This window comes from Kogia breviceps, chromosome 1, assembly GCF_026419965.1.
Source record: "Kogia breviceps isolate mKogBre1 chromosome 1, mKogBre1 haplotype 1, whole genome shotgun sequence".
NCBI classification, from domain to species: Eukaryota; Metazoa; Chordata; class Mammalia; order Artiodactyla; family Physeteridae; genus Kogia; species Kogia breviceps.
Window position 1 is genome coordinate 184,832,320 of NC_081310.1, and position 14,751 is coordinate 184,847,070.

General features: G+C 49.9%; 1 protein-coding gene across 3 annotated transcripts in view; it reads right to left on the minus strand.

Moving 5' to 3' along the window:
- The window catches only part of EPHB2 (EPH receptor B2), a 187,213-nt gene that overhangs the window by 65,377 nt on the left and 107,085 nt on the right, over nucleotides 1–14,751 (minus strand). The window lies entirely within an intron of this gene.

Genomic DNA, 14,751 nt, shown 5'->3' on the forward strand with positions numbered 1-14,751 from the left:
TGATTTTTCTTTGGGGACAGGAGCCACATGCTAGCCTAGCCCAGAGCCTAGCGCACAGCAGGTGCTCAGTAAATGCTAGTTGGATGAATAATCTTCCTTGGTTGTTGTGAGACCCCGTAGGGAGACGAGGAACTATTATCCCAGTTCAATATGAGGAAGTGAAGATTCGTGCCTGGAGCCACATAGTGCCCATACCAGTCCCGGGGTCATCTGACCCCTAGGCCAGCACTCCTGCACCCAGTCAGCTGCATGTACCTTTCTGAATCAATCAAATAATGGCGCCAACCAGCAACCATATTGCATTTGACTCCACAGAGCATTTTCACATTCGTTATTGCACTTGAGTTTCTCAAGGACTCTGGCAAGGGAGGGGTGACCATCGCCCTCAGTCGGCAGATTGGGACACTGATGCTCAGCGTGGGCACGTGATTTGCTAGGTCACACAGAGCTGGGGCGCACCAGGTCTTCTGGGTCTAAACCCCATGCTCTGGCCACCTGCCCCTTACTAACCAGCTCCTATGTTCCACTGCGCTCCCTCTTTCCTCACAGCCACCTCTGCTTTTTCAGGAAAGATGAAAGAGCAGAGACATGAAGGGGATGTAACAGGAGCCCCCAGGAGGCCAAGCCCCACCTTGGGCCACCTCTTGAAGGGGGACCTTGAAGGGGAGAGAAGGGGTCAGAAGACCTGAGCAGTGGGGTGCCAGCTGGACGACAGGCCTCCGGGGTCTTCTCCATGACCCCAGCCTGGGCTCACACCAGCTGGGTAAACAGGCACCAGCCCCAACCAAGGGTGGGGGGCATTCCTGCCCCTCTCAGACTGCCTGTCTGTTGCTAAGGATTCTGGGAATGAGGCAGGGAAAGCTAAGGTGAGAAGCTGACCAGAAGCAGCCACCGAGAAGGACTGGTCTGGAACTGTCCTTAGGAAGACAGGGATGACCTGGGAACAGACGGGAAAATGGCTATAGACCTGGTCTGGCATCCACCCTCTTCCCTCTCTCCTGCTCCACACAAGCCTGGTTTCATCTTATTCTAAATACTTTACAACCCTGGGTATTTAACTTGGTCTCTTGTGACTCAACTTTTCCACCTGTAAAATGGGCCTAGGGACAAATACTTCAGGACTAGAGAAACTCTTTTTCTCCCCATCTGTACCCTCTTTCCAGAGACCCTGTCCCTCTGGGAGGAGCAGCTCCTATAAACTTGTGACACTGTAAACATCACATCTTCTCCACCCCAAAGCACAGCTAACCAGAGCAGAGAAAGCCGGTGCCCGTGTGTGCAGCGGAGTCACCCCAGTGAGGCTCCCGCCCCTGACTGTGGAAATGGTCCCAGACAGGGACTTGGGGATCCCAAGGGCCCCTCTGACAATGGGAAATCCACCTCCTCTCTTTAGGCCTCGGTTGCTTTCTTCACAACACCTGGGAGATAGATGATAATTAGCCCCTTCAGGGTGGGACACCTTTTGAATGACTCCACACTTTCCCACCTATATGCCTTTGCTTACCCAGTGTCCCCATGTCCTCATGTTCAAATCCAGTTCAGAGGCCCCCTCCTCTGTAACGCCTCCCCTGGTCTTGCCCCAGCCCTCCAAAACTACAAGCCTCTCTTCTCACCTCCGTACCCCCATTGACTTGGTCTGCTTCTCTGAGAACACGAAAAGCTTTCTGCCTTTCTTATTGGTGCCCTGGGACTGCTGGCTCTTTAAGGCGGGGCTCTGTTTTTGTTTTTGTTTTGGCGGCACCTTGCAGCATGCAGGATCTTAGTTCCCTGACCAGAGGTCGAACGGGCGCCCCCTGCAGGGGAAGTGTGGAATCTTAACCACTGGACCGCCGGAGAAGTCCCTAGGCAGGGCTCTGTCTTACCCTTCTCAGCTGCCACAGTGCCCAGCACAGGGCCTACAGCATAGCAGGTACCCAACATGGGTTTGTTCACTAGACAGAAGAAATGAGCAAGAGAGGCGCTCACAGCCCTCCCTGGACCTGGGTACAAGTTATAGAAGGCCAAGGGGGCACCACAGCTCTGAAATCCATGCGTTTTCTTGATGCACACAGAAGGAGTGAGACAAAATGTGAGCCCAGGCCGAGAGGGCTCAGGTTTTCAACTATCATGGAATCCAAGGCTGCAGGATGGCACATAAGGGCTCCTAGAAGGTCAAGTTCAATTAATGGCTGGCTATAAGACATTAGCCAGTTGATCCCTGACCCAGCAGCGGCCACCATGCACTCCCCCGCTGCTTGCAGGATAAAAACTTCCAGTGCACAATATTCTAGAGATCAACATGCCAGTAAGGCACCTATCACAAAACCACAATAGCAGTCTTCCTCCACAGTCTTTTCAAATAATGGGAAAATGGGGACAATCAAGGGGCCTCGACTCCCTGTCTGCTTCATCTTTGCACCTCTGAGTGGCTGGTGCAGAGCAGGACTTAGCCGAGCCCAGGGAATGAGTGGCTGACCCCCCAACCCCAGCGCGCGAGCTGAGCTCTCAGCACGCCTTCCCTCGGTCACACAGGTTCTGTGGAGTGTAGACGATCAGAAGGCTTCAGGGAAATCAAAAGCAGCTACTCAGGAAAGGCCAGGGCCCTGCTGGAGAGGCTGCTCTGCGGGGCTGCTGGGCCCCTGGGCCGCTGATTCATGTCTCGCTTGCCCAGGGTGGGGGCACAGGCCGAGTATGAGCTGAATTCATAAGACCTTCTCTGTTTTATCTCACAGATGTTTCTGGGATGGATGTGTCAAGAAAAAAAAAAGGCTGAAGTTGAAAAATTCCAACTCAGCACATGTCCTCCAGCCCTTGGAGACGTGACAAGGGATTAAAACACCCTTTCTCCTCATATGTCCAACATCTCAGGAGAAAGCTAAATTGTATCCCCGTCAGAGCTGTTCTGGGCACCTGCTGGCTACGAAGACGACCTCCTCATTAGCCCGGCTTTCCTTTGGAAACAAGCTCGCAAAAATTGCATTATGGGTACGTGTGTGAACGTGTGCGGTGTCATGCACCCCTCGCTGTGTCTCCAGAACCTGTTCCCATATATGATAAAAGCTAACTTCTGAGTGCCGGCCACGTGCCAGGCTGCACACCAAGCATCACCTCATTTTATCCTCACAACCCTATGGGGTCTATGTTCCATTATCCCATTTTCTAGATGATCTGCCTACACGTGGATGTCTGTGTGTACATAAAATGTGCTCGTATGGACACCTCAGTCTTTCTGTATATATCCAGATGCAAACAGATCTTCACATCTGGGCCTTTGTACATACATGCACATGTATGTGTGTCCATGCCCTCGTGTTATGTCCTTATTTCACAATAGAGACCATTCATCGAGCTCATTCTGTGTAAGATGCTTTGTTTCAATTACCATTCTTTTTTTTTAAAAAAAAAATTTCATTTATTTATTTTTGGCTGTGTTGGGTCTTCGTTTCTGTGCGAGGGCTTTCTCTAGTTGCGGCAAGCGGGGGCCACTCTTCATCGCGGTGCGCGGGCCTCTCGCTGTCACGGCCTCTCTTGTTGCAGAGCACAGGCTCCAGACGCACAGGCTCAGTAGTTGTGGCTCACGGGCCTAGTTGCTCCGCGGCACGTGGGATCTTCCCAGACCAGGGCTCGAACCCGTGTCCCCTGCATTGGCAGGCGGATTCTCAACCACTGCGCCATCAGGGAAGCCCCAATTACCATTCTTTATGTCATCATTAATCCTGACAAGGCAAATGGTATTATCTACATCGGAGTTGACAAACTATAGTCCAGGGGCCAAATTTGACCTGCCACCTGTTTTTGAGAATAAAGTTTTATTGGAACACAGCCATAACCATTTTGTATGAATTGTCTGCGGCTGGTTTTACACTACAAGAGCAGAGTTGAGTTGTATAGGAATTCTCTGGATCTTTACAGTTTGCTGACTGCTAATTTGCTTTTTTTTCACATGAGGAAACTGAGACTCAGACAGGGTATCTAATTGTCCAAGGTCATGCACCAGGTAAATGTTTAGTTAGCCAGACACTTAGCCACCAGACCCGCTCCTATTTCTGGGTGTCCTTGTGGATGTTACTTGCAGTTGTGCTTACATACTTGTCACTCTCTGTCCCTATGTGCTTATATGCCTGGGAGAAGTTCTGTGTGTCTGTATGACCCTCTCTGTGTGCGTAATCAGAAAAAAAAATGTGCAGTTTTTATTTGTTGGGAATAGGGTACTTATTAATTAGGTCATTTGAATCTAATAATTTGTGTCTACTTAGTCAATAAATTTCTGAGAAAGCTATGCTAAGACGTCTCACTAAGAATGTAGATTTGAGAAATTAGAGAAAGACAACTATCATATCACGTATATGTGGAATCTAAAAAAATGATACAGATGAACTTATTTACAAAACAAAGACTCACAGACATAGAAAACAAACTTATGGTTACCAAAGGGGAAAAGGGGGGAGGGAGGGATAAATTAGAAGTTTGGAATTAATAGATACACACGACTATATATAAAATAGATAAACAGCAAGGACCTACTGTATAGCACAGGGGACTATATTCAAAATCTTGTAATAAACTATAATGGAAAAGAATCCGAAAAAGAACATATATAGATTGTAACTGAATCACTGTGCTGTACACCTGAAGCTAACACAACATTGCAAATCAACTATACTTCGATTTAAAAGAGAATGTGGATTTGACAATTTCTTTTTGCAGATAATTGGTTTTTTTAAAAGCATTTTGAGACTGTTGTAAGTACATGCAAGTTCAGGATTATTATATCTTCTGGGTGAATTATTCATTTTGTCATTAAGTAATGACCTTCTCTGTCCTCAGTAATGCTTCTTGTCTTAAAGTCTTTTTACTCCCCGATATTTATCTTGCTACCTTTTTTTTTTTTTTTTTTCAATTTTTGGCTGCGTTGGGTCTTCGTTGAGGTGTGCGGGCTTCTCACTGCGGTGGCTTCTCTTGTTGTGGAGCACAGACTCTAGGTGCACAGGCTTCAGTAGCTGTGGCTTGCGGGTTCTAGAGCGCAGGCTCAGTAGCTGTGGCTCACGGGCTTAGTCGCTCCGCGGCATGTGGGATCTTCTCGGACCAGGGCTCGAACCCATGTCCCCTGCATTGGCAGGTGGATTCTCAACCACTGCACCACCAGGGAAGCCCTACCTGTTTTATTATAGAGAATATTTGCTGATATATCATTATCATTTTCTATCCCTTTACTTAACCCTCTGCGCGTCATTGTCTTTTGGGTATGTCTTTTGTAAACAGAGCTGGACCTTTTCCCCCCATTTAAACTAAGAATCTCTGATTTGTAATAGTTGAGTTCAATCCATTTTCATTTACTGTGATTACTAACATATTTGAACTTATCTACACTACCTTACAGTATGGGTTTTATTTATCACCCATTTAAAACTTTTTTCTCCTTTCTTGCCTTCTGTGGAGTTGACTTGATTTTCTTTATGCCTTTTTACTTCCTCTACTGGCTCAGAGTTATGTAGTCTAGTCTTTTACAGCCACCCTTACTTTTTTTTTTTTTTTTTTTTTGGTGTGTTTTTCCAGCATCATGATATAATTAAGGGAGCATATTCATTGTAGAGAGTATACTGATGATTGTAAATGTGACTCCTCATTACAGCCTTAAAATTTTTGAAAAACACCAAAGCACAAAGATGTCAATTATATATCCAAACTACAGGTAGAAAACAAGTACATGTATTTTCCATGCTCCAAAATTGAGTACACACTGTACTGTCATAGGGAAGGGGTTTACCAATGAAGATCCGACAATAAAGTACTCAAGATCACGCCCTTACATTTTTAACATGCACAAGTCAAAAGTTAACTGACATCCCCATCTACCTTCAAACCATCTTAGTATGTGTTTTTTCCAATCTTATTCCTCCTATCTTCTATTTTATGTCTATTTTTGTTCTACCTATTATTTTAAAAAAATCCCCTAAATTAAAAAAAGAATCATCCAAAGATTTTCCTTTCTTCCAAGCTATGTCTATATCATCTCTAATATTTTTTTGTGTGTGTGTGGGGAGATGGGGGCATCCATGTCAGCTTAATCTACTGTGTTCCAGAAAGTTCACCCTCCGTCTGTGCACATATGTACTCACCAACCCACATGTGCATAACTGTGTATGTACTCAACTGTGTACTTATACGTGAGTCTATGTACACCTGCATGCCCCTCTGTGTGGGAGCAGCAGCAGTCACTACCAAAATGTTTATTGTGCTCCTTCGCCTTCTGTTGGGGCCCTCAGAGTCTTAGGTGGGGGCACTTAATGATTGTGACAATAGCTGATAAGTGCTCTGACGGAGGAAGTCCAGAAGGCTGAAGGAGAACAGAGGAGGAGTACTTAGTCAGACTGTATGATCAAGGAAGGCTTCCTGGAGGAAGAGGCACTTGGCCCGAATCCTGACAGAGACACAGACTGAAGATGAGTGGCCTGGCTGGGGTGGCTCACCATGACAATCACGATAAAGTTAGAAGCTGTGTGATTCTGAGTAAGTCCCTTAACCTCTCTCATAAGAATCCTCACATGCCTTGAAGAAGTATTAAGATAAAAGACTCCAACAAGAAAATGGATGTGAATTGTGCTTGGCAAGCTGCGAAGGCGTCAAGATTATAAATTCACGGCAACAGTAACAGCCACCGTTCCTGAGTACCTACTATGTGTCAGTCACAGTGTTGCTAGTCTGCCCAGCAACATGAAGAGGTGGCATTGGTTTGCCCTTACTAGCGAGGAGGAATCTAAAGATCGGAGAGGTGACGTGACTTGTCCAAGGCCATGTGGGGGGGCGGGACAGGAACTGTGACTAAGGGCTCTGTGTTCTGATGGCCCGTGCCATGCTCCCTAGCCTGGATTCCCTTGTCCCTCCTTCCTGGCTCTCCATCCTTCTCCCCGCTCCCTCCTCAAAGAGCCAGAGGCCTCGAAGGCCCCTCCCAGACTGCAAGAAAGGAAACTGATGCCATCGGTTGCTCCACTGGGGGCCTGGGGAAGCCCAATTCTTCCCCTCCCCAGCACCCCTCCCTCCCGGGGCTCCCTCTGCAGGTTTATGTGGGGCAGAGAATCAGGTTAATGGAACCCCGGCTGCCTCTGGCTGGTGTGGGGGTGGGGTGTAGCCCCCTCTGGAGCCCACCACGGTCAGCCCTCTGTCTCCAGCCCAGCTTAACACAACCCCTCCTGAGCCTTTGAAGAGCCCAGGGGTGGCAACATTTCACACCTTCCTGAGGGAGGCCAGGTAAGCATCTCCCACCGAGAGCTACCACGGGGATTTGATTTCAGTGTGCATTTTGGACCTACCCTTTCAAACACCTCAGTCGGCAGCTGGCATATCTATGCCAGTGTGGTGTGGTGTAGGGTTAAGGCTCTGGATTCGGAAAGCCCTGGCCTCCCGCCCTGCTCTGTCTGACCTTAGGCAAAACACTTCCTGAGCCTCAGTTTCTTCGTCTGTAAAAAGGAAATAATAGTAGACTTGTTCATGAGGGTTGATGGGTTTAAATGAGATGATTCATGCAAAGGGCCTAGTAGGTTGCCTGGCACATAGTAGGAACTCATGAACTATTTCTTGCATAGACAACTGTTATTATTCTAAAGAAGGTGCGTAGTGTCTACAGCTGAGGTTTTGTGCAAAATGCTGCCACTCTGCAGGGTAGGGTTGGCAGGGGGCAGTCACTCCCATCCCAGTTTTGGTTTGTATCCAGCGCTCACACACCCTGACGATCATCCCTCCCAGAGCCTGGACACCTGCTATGTGCAGGACACTCTGTGAGGAGCTTTACTGAAATCGCCTTGCTTAATACCCACCGCCAGCCCTGCAGCCGTCCCTCGCCCTCAGTGGAGCTGCTGCCCTGCCCCTCGACAGGGTGTTGTGGTGAGGCCACCAGTGTGGACCTTCAAAGCCGCAGTCAGCGCCTGCTGAGCTTATCCAGGGAGCCCTTGGGTTTGCAACCTAGCCTCTGTCATCCCAGGTTCAGACTTTGGGCTTCACACTTTACAGTCAACATTGAACTCACCTAGCTCCCCACCTCCAGGTGACCTAACGTCTGGCCGTTCTACCTCTGAGATGTCTGCTGCAGTTTTTAGGCTCAGTTTGTCTACCTGTAAAATAGGTGGTTGGACTAAATGCTTCTTGTTGAGCCTAAGACTGTTGGCATAAGGGGAAGAAACAGGAATTGCAAACCTACTGGGGACAGGCATCCATTCCCTCCCAGGAATCCTGTTATCGGTCCCATATTACAGATGGGGAAACTGAGTCACTTGCTCAACTAACTCAGCAATATGAGGCGAGTCTGGGATTTGAGCGCAGACCTGTCTGGCCCTTTTCCTGGTGTTCATGCCTCCTGCTCTGAGAAGACTACTACACACACTGCAAAGAACCAGAGGGAATTGTGTGGTCCCCGCGTGGGTCCCGCTCAGTGCCTGGGCACCTCCCTGGCCCCTATCCTCAGAGGCTTGTCTGCTTCCAGTCTCCCTGGACAAAGGCTATGCAGCCAGCACCCCTTACACAGCCCTGGAATTCCCGCGAAAGCCTTTTCTCTGTGTTTTTGGAACCCAGCCCGGGGCTGGCCCACCAGTCCTGGGAAGGAATTTGCAGCTTCTCATTTCTAAAGGAGGGAAAGCAAGTTGTAAACTCCTCATCCCCCCTTCCTGCCAGTCAAACTCAAGCATCGTCATGAACTTGCCCGGCCATTTACCATTTACAAATCCCAACCTCCTCAGCCTGGCTCCCAAGGCCTTGGCCCAGTGCCTCAACCCACTTCTCCCGCCCCACGTCCATCATCTGGCACCTTTCAAGCTGCCCAACTAAAGCTCTCTGATAATTCCTGAACACATCCCACACGTGGCTGCCTTCGGGCCTTTGCTCCTCCCTTCCTACCATCCCTACGCAGGTATCTCCTGCTTTTCAAAAGTGCACTTTATGCCACTTTACTTTTACAAAAGACAAACGTTAGTACCTATTTTTGCTAAAAGAAAGAAATCCAAGGAGGATTTTCACTTTTCTGATAAAGAAAATTACTTCTTTGCTTTATGCCATTTCAGCTTATGAAAGGTTTCATAGGAACACTCTACTTTCAGATAGCAGGGGAAACCTGTATATACCAATTCTGCCTACTTCTAAGACCCAGCTCCTCCAGGAAGGTCTCTATGTTGCCCTGGCATTTCTCCCGGCTCTGACCCCACAGCACTTTCTCTGTATCCACAAATAGCCTCACGATGCTGTTCCTTAGGGCAGGGGACTTGTTTCATATCCATCTGCCCAGGGCTCAGCATAGGGCCTGGCTCTCAGAAGGTGATCTGAAAATGACGTCTGACAGAATGAATGAAGGGTGTTCGGTGAAAATCGGCAAGGTCACCCGTGCACCAGACAAGCAGGTGAGGGTCACGGCAGGTGGGGGAAGGCTTCTGGGAATCATGCACCCATGGCCCCTCACACCCTGGCTAGGAATCTGGGTGGGGCCTGCAGAGCTGACCCCATGAGGCTGCAGGCTTTCTTCCCACACCCAGGAAGCTGATCCAGCAGGCCCCTAAGACGTGAGTTAACAAAAGGAGAAACACTGCCCTGTGCGTCTCTCCTCTGGCTTTGTGCTGGGGGTGGGGAGGGGCCCAGCACAGGCCCAGGCAACTGCTCCCACCTTTCCTGCCGAGACTCCAGGACCTAGGGGGCTTGCATGTGGCTTCTGCCTCCCAGCCCTCCCTGCCCATCTTGGAGCAGCCCAGTTCACGGGCCGTGGTGAGGAGTAATGAGTTAGTTGACGTCACAAGCTTTGCATAGGCTCTGGCACAATCTATCTGGAAGATGTTCTTCCAGCTCTCACATTCTCTGATTCTTGAGTATGACATTATAACACCTGAAGATTGAAATATTCTATAGTTCTTGACTGTGCCATTCTGCTACCATACTACAGCATTCTACAGTTCCTGCCTCTAAGTCTACAAGTGCATATTCTGCATGTGTGTGTGAGTTTACTGTAACAGGCCACAGTTCCACGGCTGTAACCTTGTAAAGCTAAAATTTTAATATTCTACAGTTATAAAATTCTATCATTCTATGATTATATTATATTATTTTATGCCCGCAACATTCTCCAACTCCTGCTTCTTAGTCTTCAATGTGCTTATTCCTCTTTGTGCTACTATAATTGCATGACTGTAACATTCTATAATTCTACGATTATAACCTTTCTAGGCCTGAATCATTTGAAATTCTTGCTTGACTGTGATTTTAACACTGAACAATTCTGTGGCCATAACAGGTGGTGACTGTAACATCCTGGGAGCCCGTGAGCCTGGGTTGTCTGACCTCGTGACATTCCCCCACAGCCAGCCCCTGGCTGTTGGCGGTTCTAGCAAGACACACAGTTCCTTCAGAAAGGTCCTTCTGTTTTCTTTAGAGCCTGGACCCTCTGGCCTCGTCCTGCGAGAGCACAGATTGGGGCAACTAAATGTTCATCGGCGCCGATGTAGAAGGGGCCCCGGGAGCTCTGGGGTGGGGGTGGCAGGCATGGGGCTTCTGGAGGCCTCCTGGATGCGTCGGCTGCTACTCTGCCCCTATGGTTGGAAGGCTGTGGAGCAGCCCAGGCTCTGCTGCTGCGTCTCACCACGGTGCACAGAGAGGCATGTGCACCCCTTCATGAGCCCCAAAGCAGAAATAGTCAAACCACCGTGCAGTCCCTCCAAATCCCCACAGAGCTGAGACCCTGGTGGTATCCCCGCCTCGGGCACAAAGATCTCGGGCTCTAATGGAACTGAGCAGGTGTGGCTGAAACCCACCCAGGGAGCCAGGGGAAGCAGCACAGCAGAGCTGTCTGCCCCCACCTACTCCTGCTTTGCAATGTTTGCACTTGCCTAGGAGTCATCAAAAGTGGCCTCCTTCTCCTTATCTGAGTGTGTGCGTGTATGTGTGTGTGTGTGTGTGTGTGTACATGCGTGGATGTGTGCGTGTGGGTATCTCTGTGCATGTCCCTGGTGTGTAGGTCTCTGTATGTGTGTGGATGCTGAAGTCCCGTGGGACAAGGCCGGGGGTCTGGTCACCTTTCAGCCGGTCATCCCTGCGGTAGCTTGAGCCCTGGCCTAGCTGTTTCCTGGTGGGAGTGAGAGAGGGAAAAGGAGGGTCAGCAGTTCTCATACAGGACCGACCGCTAAACTGAGAACTAGGCTTCTTTTAACTCCATGCTGTGTCTGTGTGAGCCGCTCTGCCCCTAGATGTGGGGGATGTAGGGGCTCTGGCGTAAGGCTCCAGCACTTCATCACCGGCGTCAGCTCATTTTACTGAGCACTTACTATGTCCCAGGCATTTTACATGGATTCCCTCACTTAAGTCCTCACAGAGCCCCCACGGGTTAAGTGCTATCATTACCCGTTTTCCAGATGAGAAAAGTAAGACAAGAGATGCAGCCCAAAGTCACCAGTGGATCAGGGGTGGGGCTGCAGTTGAAACCCAGGCTTGATGGACAGCAAAGCCACTGCCACGACTACCATGCTAGAGGCCAGGCTGGCGGCCACTGGTCCTGATGCAGAGAATACAGCTCAGGGACCATGTCTATCCACCAGCCTGGGGGCGAGGGGTAAGTCTCTTCTGCAGGCTCTTGCTATGAGCCAGGCACTGGGTGGGTGGGAGTAGGGGACCCAGATGCCAGCAGTCCAGTTCCTGGCTGTGATTATGAACACAAGGCAAGAGAAGACCTGAGCCCAGGGTGGGGCATGTGCTCCAGGGGCTCCAAGGTCTGACTGACATATTCATCTGGGGAAATCAGAGAGGGCTCTCTGGCAGTAGCATGGTCTGAACTGGATCTGGGGAACTGTGCAGGTTTGCCATGGGGCGGGGGACAGGAGTAGAGAAATGTGAGGTTTTTCCTCCTTTCATAGGAGTTTTGTGCACCAGTGTGTGGGTGGAGGTGTGGGGGGGCGGGGGGGGGCGGGGTGGTCTGGAGCTCTGAATTCCACACTAATTAATTGAGAATTTCAGGAAAAACTGGTTTGGCTCCTCTGGACTGAAAACAAAGATCAACTGAAGGTCAAAGGCAGGGGGAGGGGGCCTGTGGGGCATCCAGAGAGAGAATTCACCTCAGTTCACAAACCTTCCCTGGATTCAGTCTGGCAGTGGGGATGCTGAGATGATCCAAAAATGGATTCAATATTGGAAGAGCTCGCCGTCCTGTGGGAAGGCGGGTCTGACAGTATTTCTCAGGCTCGGGTCCTTTGGAGAGAGAAACGTTCTTTTGTGGACCTTGGAGACTCTCTCCAGAACTCAGATATCAGGCTGGGAAATAAGGATGCTCCCCTTTGTGAAACCACTGACAAATCAGTGTTGCTTTAGAGGTGGTCAAAATTTTGTCTTGTTTTTTTCCTTTTTTTGGAATCAGCATTAAAATCTAAACACAGAAATTGTAGATTCTTTTAGAATTCCTGGAGCCCTGAAAATACACCTGGGAGCCACCCCCACCCCCACCCCCCCCACCAAATCCTGGGGTTTGCAGACCCGGTTTGAGAAAGCGTGAGATATGGCCTTGGAGCTGGTGTCACAAAGAAACTCCAAACATATTCATTAAGCCCCGGGCCATAGGGAGAGGGAGGCGCACCATCCCCCCACCTTTTCTAAAAAGCACACATTTTACATACATTAGCTCACTGCTTCTGGAAGTCTCGCTGAGCCTGTTCAACTTCTGCGAGACTGTACCACCTTGAGTAAGAAAGCAGCCCCCTCACAGCCCTTCCTGCCTTCTGTCTCCTCACTTCACCTCACTCACCGCCTGCCAGCAGCCAATCACCGGATCAGGCCACACTCCTGCTCAAAACCCTGCCATGGCTCCCCAGTGCCCTAAGGGGTGCAGCTAAATTCCTTAGCTGGCATCCATGCCTCAGAGAGGGCCTTTTTACTCCTCGAGCCTCAGCCCTCACCCATGCCCTATACTCTTAGCTCCCTGCACTCTTGGACAAGGGGTCCTGACTCAGCTTCTGGGCTCTCCTCTCCCCATCTTCTGCCACCAGCCCGCTTCCCCTCAGACGATCCTCATTTGTCTAACCATCTTGACAGCTGCTTCTCTGGCTCCCACCTTGGTGCGGGCACGTGGATTTGTTTCCCACCTGCAGCAAGACCCTGTAACCAAGGCAGCTGTATCCTCCCTGGTAACGCCAACTTTACCTTGCAAAATGCAGAGGCCTCACCTGACCTCCAGACTGGCCCCAGTGCCCAGTTCCCACTTAGACCTCGTGTTCCAGATTTGGGTTCTCTGAGCCACCTGCACATCCACTCTCCAATCCCCATCGGAGCATGGGAGGGGGTGGCCCTCAGACAGTATCGTGTTCTCCCCTCACCTTCCTCTTCCACCTTATGCGTGGGAATGGGACAGAAGCCCAGATTGGTTGAGAGACTTAGAGATAGTAGCAGAGTTGGAACTGGGACCTGGAACAACTGGTGGCCTGAGAATGTTCCCTTGAGATGGGGAGGAAAGTGTCCTGTCCCCAAGTTTTCTGCCCCCAGGGCCAGGGAGGAGCCAAGATTTCTGTTAGCAGCTCTGCCCAACCTGGGGCTGCCTGGCAGTGCCCCTGGGAACGCGGCTTCGGCCAGCGCACCCTGCCCTGGCCACGGGTGCCCTGGGACAGAATGCTCACAGGGCTGCCATCCTGGGCTGGAGCTGAAAATTAAATTAAAACCACGACAGGGACAGTTAATTAAAGCAGATTAGCGCAAGACTAATTAGGGACACTGACACTGGCACCATCGCACTCTGAGATGTTAATTAGCTGTTCATTAATGTTAGCTCCCTGTTCAAGAGAGAAATATGAATAGCCCTTCTCTGGGGCTTCACTCCGGAGCTGAGTAAACAGGGGCGGCTGCCCAATGGCAGCCCCAGCCCCCACCCATCTTCCCTCCCTCCTTCCCTCCGGCCCTGGTACCTGCATCCACTCCCTTTGTCTCCCTCCTACATCAGTTTCTGAGCACTGGCACTGCCAGCAAGACCCTGGACTCACGGGAAGGAAGAGCTCAGCTGGGGCCCCACACACAGAGGCTTTGGAGGAAAGGTGGCTTATCTGCTCTGCAAGCCAGCCTTATGCACAGGAAACCCTCTGTCCCTGCCTCATCACTCTCTAGCCTGGGTTAGATGGAGGCCATTGTCCTTCCCTCCCTTCCTTCCTTCCATTCATCTGTCCACACATCCATCCACCCTTTAGTCCCTCCATCCACACAGTCTATACCTCCCACATGCACACACACACACACACATTTTGTGTACAGTTTTCATCCATCCGTCCGTTAGTTCATCCAATCATCAGTCTAGCCATCCAACTGTCCATCAGTTCATCCATCCAAACATCCCATAATCCCTTATACGCACACATAAAAATCGGGTGTACAATTTCCATCCATCCGTCCACCCATCCACTCTCCCATCCATCCATCCACCTACCCATTCACGCACAAATACATCTATGATCCATCGAGTCATGTGTTCGTCATTTTCATCTATCTACTGATTCTTTCATCAAAAACTCACCTGCTTGTCTACCTCCTCCCAAATATCAATCCTTCCCTTTGCTGATCCATTCATCTAGACATTCGGCCATCTGTTGACTCTACTCACCCACCCATCAACCAGTCCTCCTATCCACTGAGTCATCCACCTGTCCGATGAACCTACCAATACGTCTGCTGAATCACAGCATACAGCAGCCACTCACCCATTCACTGACTCACCACCATTCATTCACAAAAACAATGATTCTTCCATTTACCTACCAAATCACCCATCTGTCCATTCCT